Source organism: Filicampus tigris, chromosome 6, assembly GCF_054856515.1.
Source record: "Filicampus tigris isolate MCC_2025a chromosome 6, RoL_Ftig_1.0, whole genome shotgun sequence".
Classification (NCBI taxonomy): Eukaryota; Metazoa; Chordata; class Actinopteri; order Syngnathiformes; family Syngnathidae; genus Filicampus; species Filicampus tigris.
In genome coordinates this window covers 16,423,825-16,436,390 of record NC_141222.1, presented here as the reverse complement: position 1 = coordinate 16,436,390, position 12,566 = coordinate 16,423,825, and the positions used below count along the sequence as shown (strand labels likewise).

The window sequence follows — 12,566 nt, the reverse complement described above, 5'->3', positions numbered from 1 at the left end:
AGAAAGTATTATTATTCATAATATCATAATATTACGAATTAAAGTATTTCCACCTACGTATTCCATTCACGGCGTGTGTGGGCTGTGAATGAGTGACTGGCTGAAGGTGTTTTGTACCCAGGCTGGCCACTAATGGCTCCGTGTGTCTGCAAATGTCAAGCAAGACCGCTCATGGAAATCACATCCGGCCGTAATGGTGACGAATGGAACACAACGGTGTTCATGCGGAAGCAGACCTGTCATTACAGACTCGCACGCCACGAGAGTATGTGACTCCGGGCCAGCCAGACAACAGACGACTGTCGCGGGCGATGCGCCACCATTATGTGATGTGAGCCGCTCGCCTATTATGTCTGCAACCACTTGGAAAATACAGATGGACGGATGCATGGATGGATGGATGGAGATTAGGGCAGATTGAGGTTTGGGTGAACAGATAATGCAAGGCTGATGGATTCCAAATGGATGCATGTAGGGCTGCAATGAATCCTCGAGTAATTCGGGTACCTCAAATCAAGAAAATACTCGGGGCGTTTTTTTCTGTCTCAGGTACACGCTTATATACGTGGACACTGCCAAGAAGATGTCAAGCTAACCACAGCAACAATGGTTTATGGTATGCATGACAGTAACACACCGCTAACGCGGAAGGCCAACTTCAAAATAATCCTTACTTTACGTAGTAATATATGTGCATCAATGCCTAGGCACACTTTTATTTTGAAGTTGTTCACAGCGGACTTCTTGTCCAAACACTGGATGAATAGATCATGGATAATAAAATTGGATCATAATTGATCATGGATGGACTGAGAGATGACCACAAGACGAACATTTGAAAAAGCATATGAATGAATGAATGAATGAGTGAATAAATGACAACAGTGGCTAATGGTGATGTACGAAGGGATATGTCTTTGGATGGATGGATGGTAGAAGAACAAATGCTTGGAAGGTTAGATGAGCAGATGATAAAGTTGGAAGGAAAGATGTTGGTCGGAAGGATGAATGGATGAGGGCTGATTGATGCTAGCAATTGCTAGGATGTCCACACGCTACATTTAATTTGTGCTTGCAGGGATGGACCTCAACACGCCACAAACTTGCCCATATTTGGCGCTAGTTGCTAAGCAACCAAACATGCAGCCTGGTGCCTTTTCGCTATGGTTTGGTTATAAAGTAATTCGTAGCTTGTCAATATATATTCATCACAATTTCAATGGAAATATAATGAGGAGGAAGAATAAGACAAGCAGCAGCTAAAAAAAAAAAGGGTATGGGTCCACTTGATAGTAATGGCATGGCCATGGTATCTTGGAGAGTTTAGGCTTGCATGTGACCAAAAGCTCCATGAAGGCCACTTTGCAGTGTACTATATTTCAGGATGAGCAGAGAGCAGTTTCTTTTTTACCACGTCACAGTACATCATTAGTCTTTTGGGACACATGGGACACTGAGACACCACAATAATTACCGATTCCTCCATTTTTTTTCCCCCTCCATGGTTGTTCTCACAGTCGAACTCAAAATCCCCAAATATCTTGTTGTTTCCACTCTGCCATCATCTGTCCTGTTCCACCAATCACATATCATTTGACCCAATTTTTTGAGTTAAATAAATAATCCCAAAAGTTGTGTCGGTCCTTTTTTAACCCAACTTTTTTTTAGAGTCAATGGCTACGGTGGTTGGTTTACAAATATGCTGAACCAATGAAGCACAGAGTATGCAGACAACATTAGCATCTGAATTCCTTACATTAAATATTAGCATGTGTAACAAATAGTTGAGCGTTTGTAAAGGCCTGAAGTAACTGTGTGTTCCGCCTCTATATAGAGCAACATTTTCCTAGCAAAGAGTTGCTGATAAAATATTAAAACACGCGGCGAGCGTCTCCAAGGCACGCCGTCTGGCAGGCGCTTTGTTTCCACGCCTGCCAGCCGCCATTGATTTAAGGCCCCGCGTCAACGGGAGCCTCATTGCCGAGGAAAGTCATTTATCTCACCTGCCTGCTAATGGGACTGTTAGCCGCCCGGCGCTAAAGCTACACACGAGCCGTGGGGCTTCATGTGCGGGAGCAGAATTTGATGAGCGACATTAAACCGTAAACATGCATGAAGGCAAACGAACCGGGGCGGAAAAACAACAACGGGAGATCATTAGCGTCGTAGTGGACATCGGAGCTTAATGACTACTAATACAACATGAAAAACATCAAGGACAAAATTGCACTTGGACATAACAGCTTTTAAATTGTGTTCACACTAGCCTTAAGAATACACTTTTTGGTGCCCATTCAAAGAAAGAGTCCACACATCAGTGCTAGATCAAATAAAGAATCAACACTTTTGGCGCTGGATCCATGAGAGAAATTGTATTTTTGGTTATGGGTTTAATTTATTTTGGGCTAGATCCAAGAAAGATACCCTATTTGTGGTCTTGGAAGAAAAATAAAAGCCAAACTTTGGTGTTGGATGTTGAAGAAAGATCTGAAATATTTGGGTCTGGATTTAAGAAAAGCAAAACAAACCTTTGGTGCAAGACTCATGAAACGAGACAAATTTTTGGTGCTAAGAAGGAAACCACAATGTTGATTGAAGAAAGAACACAATTTTTTGGGTGCTGCATCTAAGAATGAACCTACATTTTGGTACTACCAGATCCAAGAACCCGCATTTTGGTGGCACCAAATCAACAAAGAGCTCATAATTTGATGCCGAATAAAAGAATGAAGTCATATTTTTGGCTAAGGTACAGTATTCCCCAAAAAGTAAGCAGCATCTAAGAAACAACCCAATTTTGTTTAGCCGGATACAAGAAAAAAGCTCTATATTTGGTGGTAGTATGCATGTTTTTGCATTTTTGGTTGCCAGTTTAAAGAAAAAATGCACATTTTTGGTGCCAGTTTCAAGAAAGAATGCACATTTTTGGTGCCAGTTTCAAGAAAGATGGACATTTTTGGTGCAGGATACAAGAATTAAATGACATTTGTGGCCACAGAATGAAGTAAAGAGCCATACTTTGAATGGTGCATTCAAGAGAATTGGGTTTTGTTTAAAGAAAGAAACTGATGCTTGGTTTCCGAAAAAATTTTGGTCGTGGATCTAAGAAAACCCACTTTTTTTTTTAGCTAGGTTCAAGAAAGACCCACATTTTGGTTCCGGACACAAATGATCATTTAGTTCAGTTATATAAACACACAATTTTACCAAGTGGATGCTAACATAAAAAGCATGCATCTTAAAGTATCATTGCTAATTTCTAGCATGAAAATGAAAACATTTTTTTTTAATACCCAATGTTTTTGTAAGGCATCACAAAAGGGTGAGTAATTTCACCTGATTTTAGTTTAATTTCACATGAATTTAATTCTCTTTGCAAATTGACTTAAAAAATAGCCTATGGAAATTCACGAAGATTTTACGATGTTGTCATGTGTCGTCCTCATGCATCAAGGCTCCATCGGTCATGCTCTCCATCATTGACGGATCACGTAATTAATTGGCTCCTATTAAAAGCCAATGAATCAAACGGATGATTTATTCACGGCGGACATGTTTTGATGTTGTTGATGAGGCCTGCGGGCCACGTGTTGTTCGTGTTCGCCGCTCGACTCGCTTTTGTCTGCATGAAATGAACATGACAGTGACTGCAAAGCGGATAAATCAGGCTACGCTACAATAACACACACAATTTAGCCACTATGAATACGCACACACACAAACACACACACAATGACACAATGGGAAAGAGACAAAAATAAGCACAAACACGCAAAGGGTATTTTACGTCAGGGGCAAGTGGAATACTGCCCCACCAAATCAAAATCCTCAAATTATTGTTGACATAACATTGTGTTGTTTTTCAATCATTTTCTTCCTCAACTTGCCATTTTTGTCACTATGACGAAGAAGCGGAGTCCTCATTACAGCAGCAAAAAGGGAACAGATACTAAGAAGACATCATGTGAACAAGAACAAAAAAGAGGAATCATAAAAATACTAATGAAGAAGTGACAGAAGGCTTTTCCCTGTCATTAGAAGTGACAAAAGGCTTTTCCCTGTCATCAATACAAAAAATATACATATATAACAAATTTGTGTGTGCAAAAACATCAAGCTTTAACAGGACTTTTTGTATTAGGGGCAAGTGGAATATTGTCCCACCAGCTCAAAATTCTCAATCCAAAATCCTCATATAAATAAATAGAAATAAAATAAATAAAAAAATTGAATATAAAACAATAACAATAAAGATACAAGTTACATTTAGAACATTTGAGTGTTTTACAATATTTTGTTCTTCGGTATTTTTCAAACTTTATAACAAAGCTTTTTTTTTTGCCTTTTTGCGGGGGCAGGGGATGGATGTCATTATCTTTGTCTTAGGTTATAATGCGTAATGTGGAAAAAAATAAAATTAAATCGTCAAAAATCTTTGTTGTTTTTTTTAAGGAGCTCATATCGTCCGATGTAATTGGCTACCCAATCGGTCTGGCTGTGGTCTTGACTAGATTCCTACCTTGTCTCTTTGTCCTTTCTCTGCAGTGTTGGGGCCGCCCCAATAATTTTGCCCACCAACAAGAATCAACACATGAAACAATCCTAATCAGAAAGATTTACCCTGTTACTGGAGAACAAAATGTCACTGCCCTGTTCTTTATCAGTTTTGATGAAGCAGTGGAGTACTCTGCCCATAGTTAGAAAGACTTTTTTTTTTCTTGTTAGTTGCTTTCTAAATGGTTGCACACTGGTGCTTTGGCTAATTTCCAGCTTGGCTAGTTTTTCTGCCACCTTTCCTTGTCCTTTCTCTACCGTGCTGTAAAGGTTACAAAAAAAAAAAAAAAAAAAAAAAAAACAGCATCCACATGGTGCACACGTTTTTTTTACTTCAAAATTTTTATTGGGGCTCCACACATTCCCCCTAGCTGACCTAAATTTTCCCAAAGTAAATTTTCTGTGACTTTAACCAAAGCTTTGGCCAGAATACGTGTCATTGTAATCAAGTAAAATACCATGCGTGGTATTTTTGTGTGGAGATGGCCTCAGTGAGATACCGTGTTGATGAGCTCAGCCCACCACAAAGCCAGTGGAGACAGAATGCGAGGAAAGGTACACATCCATGTTTGTCTCCGAGTGTGAGAGGAAACAAACGCGAGTGGGATGTCGGCTGGCGCTGCTTCTTTTCATCTGCATCTCCTTCCTCCTTCCAGCCAGCCAGAAGCACACACGCTGCATTTCAATCACTTGACTGGAGAAAAGAGAACGCGAGAGATGCTGATAGCTGCGGCTGCATGAAGGCTGGACATGACAGACACTCACAGAGCCTTTGATGGGGTTTTTTTCCCCAAGGGGCTCTCTCATGATTCATTACTCTTATTATGTTTATTTATTTCAAATATTATTTTAAGGTATCGGGTACTTGCGGCCGCTACTTATGGCAAAGGAAATCTGACATCAAGTTACTGCTCCTCGGAAGTCGCTGTCGGTACACTGTGGCAGTTTGACACATTGGCGAATCATCGTCTACGTTAGGAAGAAAGGACTTTGTTTGTGATGTTTTTGACTTTGTGTTAAATCGAAATGTTATATATCAGAAGGACTAGAGGTATCAATACTTGGTATCAGTCAGTACTCAGAGTGAATACTTGTCGTGGTATGGGTCTGGAAAAAAAGTGGTATTGAACATTCATAATCTATCCATCCATTATCGATACCGCTTATCCTCACGAGGGTCGTGGGCATGCTGGAGCCTATCCCAGCCGTTTTCGGGCAGTAGGCGGGGTACACCCGGAATTGGTTGCCAGCCGATCGCAGGGCACACATAGGCAAACAAAAATCAAAAATTCACACTCACAATCATACCTAGGGACAATTTAGTGTTCAATTAACCTACCATGCATGTTTTTGGAGTGTGGGAGGAAACACGAGTACCCCGAGAAAACCCACGCAGGCAAGGGAAGAACATGCAACCGCCCACTCTCCATTTGCTCGTGTGTACAAACACACAGTCAAACATTCATCTGTCTATTTACGGTACATACACCAATAATGAAGATTATACATTCCAGTACTAATATTATTAGTTGTAATTAGATTTTAGAGCAATTTTATTAGTTATTATTTTTTATCAAAAATTCTTCATTTTAGTTGATCTTTTATTAGTTTTAGTATAAAGTTTAGTTCTTTATTTTAATATGTGGAGCATATGCCGAGTGCAAGAGAAAAAAAGGTCACTTAAGTATTGTGTAATAAAGTACAGTAAATTATCATTTTCAAACCAACTGTTTGACCCTCCTTCTTTTGTACGGATGCACTGTAATACCGAAATAAATATACATATTTTAGTCCATCAATATAAACAAATTAATTAATGTCAGTCTGTGTGTTTACTTAAACAAATGGAGCTCTGTGCTCATTGCTCATGACCGGCGTAAATCCGGCAAAGCGTAAATCTGCACCGGGGCGGGTTAGACCCGATGTTGGTAATTTCTAGAGCTGGGCATTGCCTAACCGTCATGAAGTTCCCATATTTATGCAGATTTATTTATCCACGTGGTCCCAGTCAGCCCCTCGTCAGCAACAGCCAATTGGCGTTGAGAATTTAATGTACCGGTACACGTCACACTCAGGTGCCGCACAAGCGGACATGCCGCCAAATAAAGGAAAATATCAAAAGAAAACAACAGACACACACATCGGTGAAATAATAACAATATGGGGCACATGTCATTGCGTCTGTGGGACCAAAAGGTATACAAAACTGTTTTTTAATTTTTTTTTTAATTTAGCTGCGTGTCAGGAGTGCGGCACCTGCGTGAGACGTCGTACCGGTTAAGTCCGCTCTCGACGTTGTTTGGCTGACTCGGACCGACTGGGACCACACGGGTGGGTATAATATGCAGACGGGAACTTCATGATGATTAGGAGATGCCCAGCTCTGGTAATTTTGCAGATGTACACAGGCTGGCGGGTGTGCAAAAGGGAGGGCTGCGGCGCAGTGGGAGTGGTCCCAATTCAATTATGGCCAATCATAGCGGCTCCTTTCATTCCATTTAAATGTGCCACCCTAGTCACGCACTATAATCTAGACATGGTGGAAGCACATTTGCCCAATGAAGCGGGCACTCTGAGAACAACCCCACTCCCACTCTCCATTTGCTCGTGTGTACAAACACACAGTCAAACATTCATCTGTCTATTTACAGTACATACGCCAAAACTGTAGCATCAGTCTTTCCATTAATTGACACATAGGTTTAACATCTGTCCGTCAGTGTGAGAGTGACTAAAACCCTGCAAAGTGCTCCCACCCCTACACAAGCGTCTGGTCTTTGACTCCCCCCACCACCTCTGCGCTGTCAGCAAAGACGGGCGGACGTCACGGGTGCGGTCCATGACTCAACCACCATGCCGGCGACCACTGTCTGGTGGGGAAATGTCCCCGCCTGACTCATTGACGCAGTACATCAAATGAGGGCCTTGCACTGCTTAAAAAAAAAAAAAAAAAAAAAAAAAAAGAAGAAGAAGAAGAATACCGACGCCTCTTGCAAGAAGCATCAGAAGAAGAGAAAGCATTTGTTGATGGTGTGAAAACAGAGTGGGCGTCACTCTGACAGACACTGTAATCCACTGGAATTGGTCCACTGTGGTTTGGCCTGCTTTCTTTTATTACCTCCACCAAGGCGCTCATTGCTGTTAATGGGCGCGATTAGATGAGGAGGGGGTGGCAAGACATTTTAAATCATTACAGCCATTGTTGGGCAGGTTATAAAATTTTGGGATTTTTCATTCCAGTTAATTTTTGTTTCGTTTTGACTTTTGTTTTAATTCAGTTATCTTAATTAATTTTCAGAGTGGATTTGTAGTGATTTCATTAAAAATGCTTCATTTTATTAGTTTTTAATGCTTTTAGTATTGTTGTTGTTTTTTTTTTTAGATATGGCATATTTGTGGAGTGCAAGATAAAAAAAAGGTCACTTAAATTGGAGTAAACCACAAGTCCTAAATAACAGTTCAACATTTCTTCCATAATAGTAATGATTAAATATATTTAAAATAAGGCCCACAATCTCATGTCTGAAATTAAGACAAAAACAAAGGACATTTTCACTGTAGTTTTTAGTTGTAAATGTAAAGTTTAGTTTCAGTTATTGTTTTATAAAAAGCACACTTGTTTTTATTTTTCATTTTAGTTTTACTTTTTTTTTTTGTTAACTATAACAACCTTGATTTGCATACACAAATAATACGGTGGTGCCTTGCCTCTATCACGAAACACGAATGTCAAATTAACTTTTTCCGTGCAATTTAATTACATTAATCGGCCGATTGATGAGTTATCGGAATTTTATTTAAATATCATCTTAAAACAAAAATCCTTATCAGTCAGACCCTACACCACTTCAACATGACCTTTTGGCTAGTGTGCAGGCATCACCGCTAACAAGATGAAAGTCTGACTTCAAGCTGACACCTGTCACAGAAAGTCGGTGGCGCTATGAGCTTACCTAACAAGAGCCCGGAACATCTGTCCTTGCTTCAACAGGTCGCGGCCTGGTTGTCTTTCAGGTTTGCTGCATCACATCGGTGGGGGCGCTTGATTGAGAGGAAGAATGGCTTGATTTTGCGACAGGTCAGGTCATTGCCATATGATCGGTTGTTCATCTGAATAGTTGGCTTTGATGTTGCGGCCTGTAAGTACCCATTAAAATCATCTCAGGGACATTCTTTGTTGCTTCAAAGTCGACCATTCACACTAGAAAGAAAACATTAGCATTAAAATTGATCTTTTCATTCATTTTTCAGGAGGAAAGTCTGTTGAGATGATGCCATTTCGGAGGATTGTGAAATCTTACTCACGCACACGCTCACACACACACATTTCCTCGCCGAGTTTGCAGGATTGCGCAAAAAGTGCCCCCCTTCCCCCAAGGATTTTCTATTGATGTTGTTAATGGTCTGCAACATTACTGTACTGTATATATAAATGGCATGCACATACCTGAGCCTGGAAGAGATAATCTTGTGAGAATTCACTTTGCCATTGAATGTTGAAAGCGCTTGTGAGACCTTGAAGATGATCGGAGGAAGGCTGACGAGCAGGATGAAAAAAAACATTAGTAAAATGATGGTATGTTAAAAACTTGAATATCGTCGCTGTCCTGTGAAAAACACTTGCGTCCATTTTTTTCATTTTTAAAATTCTTACATGAATGGGGTTTCCACGTTACAGGCATCCCATTAATGTGAACATTTTTTAAAATTACAAAATTGGACATACGTGTTTTTCACAGGACAGTGACGATATAAGATGATGGCAAAACAAGATAAAGAAATGTGATGAAACCGATGCCTTAGATAATGAAAACAAGAATTAAGATTAAAAGCACATGAATGCTTGAAATTAATAAAAAATGAAAAGATTGGATAGAACTTGATGAAATTATACAAACAATGATGGAAAGACATGATGGAGACATGCTCAAACCTGATTAAAACATGATAAAATTGGTATGAACACATGAAAAAACACACAATGTACATATGATTCAATAAATCTATGTTGGAAAAACATGATTATGAATAATAAGATGATAAAAGGTCAATTGTGATGTATGGTAAAACAGATTAACATAAAATATCGAAATATGATAATGCAGGTCATGATGAAAACAAGATAAAGAGAATGATTACAACAATGGATACAAAAATAAGATTATGGTAAACACGACAACATGATAAAAAATTTTGACAAAATTATGGATGCCTAAACTGATTGAAAAAAGAAAAAGAAAATTAAAACTATGACAAATACATGACACGAACAATGCTAGAAATCGTGAATGGTGAGCAAAAAAGATAACAAACGTGACATAATGCTAACGTGATTAAAACATGGTGACATCATTAATTGAGATACAAGTGACCCAACTTAGTTTTGCGTTTGGAAACTTCAGACACAAGCTATGTATTGTGGCGGTGAAATCATCCACCCATCCATTATCGATACCGCTTATCCTAACAGGGGTCACAGGGCGGTTTAGCCTATCTCAGCTGTCTCCGGGCAGTGGCGGGGGACACCCTGAATATCACACCTAGGGGCAATTTAGAGTCCAATCAATTTACCATGCATGTTTTTGGAATGTGGTAGGAAACCGGAGAACCTGGAGAAACCCCACGCAGGCACGGGGAGAACATGCAAACCCCACACAGGGAGGCCGGAGCCTGGATCGAACCCACGACCTCTGAACTGTGAGGCGGACGTGCTACCCAGTCGCCCACTGTGCTGCCCAGTTGAATCAATTAAACTCAATTCATTAAAAGCAACACTTTGGCAAATGTGAACGTTTTATCTTACAAGGGAAGTTTTTTTTTCATGCCATTCCTAGTTCAAGTTTACTGTCAAACTATATTCATTGTACACGTCGTGTATTTAAAACAAGTAAACTATGCTGCCTTCATAATAGTCTGCTAGCTTAATGCTAATATATAAGGGAAAATCCCGATGACATGCTAACAGTTAACAGTTTTACCACACTAAGCAATGGATTTTTTGGACGGTCAAGACATGTACACGAATAAGATACTACTCACAGGCGCATATTCATTATCTTCTAGGGAAAATGACCGATGTTACAGCAATTTGCTGAACAGTAGAAGAGGAAAGAAAAAAGACGTCTATTCTTCTTCGTTGTTTTCTGCATGACTGTATTATAGTATACTGCCTCCCGGTGGCTAAGAGGGGCTAACTGTTTAATGCTTACATTCTATTGAATTATGCATTTTCCTGGAAGAAGAGGATGAATACATGATAAAAACAGTGATAAAACAAAATACAATGTGATGGAACCATGGGGTGAAAACAACACAATAAACACATGATGAACGCATGCTAAAAAGGAGAAAAAGCATGATGAACTATAAAAAATGTGATTAAAAAAAATACTAAAAAAGATGATCATGCTCATGATCATGCATTCTCACACACACACACTTAGGCTACTTGAGACTTTATCAGAAAGAGAAGAGCATTTCATTAAAAAACAAGCGTCCAATTAACATAACGAGCGGCTTTTGTGGATCTTTGATTAATGAGGATGCTCCCTCATGCAATATGGATGCGCTGCGACGCACCCCACTCATCCTCAAGCTCCCCGTCCAAACACACAAACTCTGAAACACACATACGCGCAAAGTATCTAGAGCAAAAAATGAAAAGACTGGCAGTTTTCATTTGAAATCAAGCTTAACGTCATTTCACATTACCGGTGATTTCTTGTTCTTTTTGGAAGATGTTGTTCGTGCGCAGCATCTTCACCGTGATGCATCATCTTCTTTTTTCCATGCGGCGTTTTGCTGGCCCTTATTAGAACCATCGGGAAAAAAACGGATTAAAGTGAAGCTGACAGGTGAGGCACAGGCTGACCTGCATCCTAAAACAAACAAAACAAGTTAAGTGTTTTCGATTTTAGTTGTCTGGTCTGTGCTTTATATTGATTTTCCTTTAGAAATCTATAATGTCCACAATTTCACTGTCAAAATGTGCATATTTCCCGTTCAAAGCGGGCTGCCTCGCCTCACTTCAGATTGCGCAACGCCTTCCTAAATCGGTTGAGAAGGCTAACCCGCAAGGCAATGCATCTGTCAGGGTTATAATACTTTGGGATTTTTCATCGTACTTTTTCTCATTTCAGCCAGTTTGAAATAATTTTTTGGAGCAGATTTGTTAGTTTGTATTAGTGTGAAAATATGTCATTTTAGTTTATTTTTTATCAGTTTTAGCATATTATTTATTGATGTATTTATTTGTACAGGGTATTTCTTGTGTGAAAGATTAAAAAAGGGATGATGGATAGACAGCTGTATAGAGAGACAGACAGATTCCAGGGGCGTGCAGGGGGCGGAGCCAACGTAGTGGCCCCATCCAAGGATAATGTATTGAATATTTTGGGGTTACATATTTAGTTTTTTTTTAGCAGAGTATAGTGCATAAGTAAACCAGGCTACTGGCTATCGCCCCGTCATCACGTCTCAATAAAGCTTTTTCAACTTAAAGCTATTTGTATTGTTTTAATCCATTACTATTCAACTATTCTCCCTCATTTTTCATGCAATGGACTGTTCCATCTTCTTACTGCAGACTTGATTTAGGAAGATGGTGCTTCGAACATCAGGTCAGTAAATACCAATTCATCAGATTTTAATGTCAGGCCCTTCATTTAATGGCAAGTACGATGTTCTGTTTGCCTCGTAAATTTGGAACCTGACTCCAAGGTCAGTGCCTCACCGGCCACGAACCTCACGGCACAACACTCACAGCTAATAGGAAAACTCTCCATCCCGTCTGGATTAATCGCCACTCAAGTCTCTTAGATGCATAAGTGTTGGCTGCATCATACTGAGCGCTGTGTCTAATATTTTGATCGCCTTAAGTAGCAAAATGAGAAGGTCAGACTGGTGAAAACAATGATGTCATGGCAGAGCCATCAAAACACAAAGTATATGGCTGCAATTGGGTCTGCCCAGCATTTGAATGAACTGGAAGTTCGCTCTCTGCATCCCAAAAT

General features: G+C 39.7%; 1 protein-coding gene across 7 annotated transcripts in view; it reads right to left on the bottom strand.

Annotated features, from left to right (window-relative positions):
- LOC147146016 (uncharacterized) overlaps positions 1-10,716 on the bottom strand; it is a 49,408-nt gene extending 38,692 nt beyond the window's left edge. For 5 of the 7 annotated variants that reach the window (XR_015087309.1, XR_015087310.1, XR_015087308.1 and 2 more), the window contains exons 1-3: positions 10,594-10,716; positions 9,002-9,091; positions 8,508-8,691 (exon numbers count right to left, since the gene is read on the bottom strand). The gene's annotated coding sequence lies outside the window, so the exon portion shown is untranslated. Of the gene's footprint in view, positions 1-3,562; positions 5,249-8,507; positions 8,692-9,001; positions 9,092-10,593 lie in introns of those variants that run through there. The other 2 variants (XR_015087307.1, XM_086034630.1) reach the window with 2 other exon arrangements.
- Between the last annotated feature and the right edge of the window lie 1,850 nt (positions 10,717-12,566).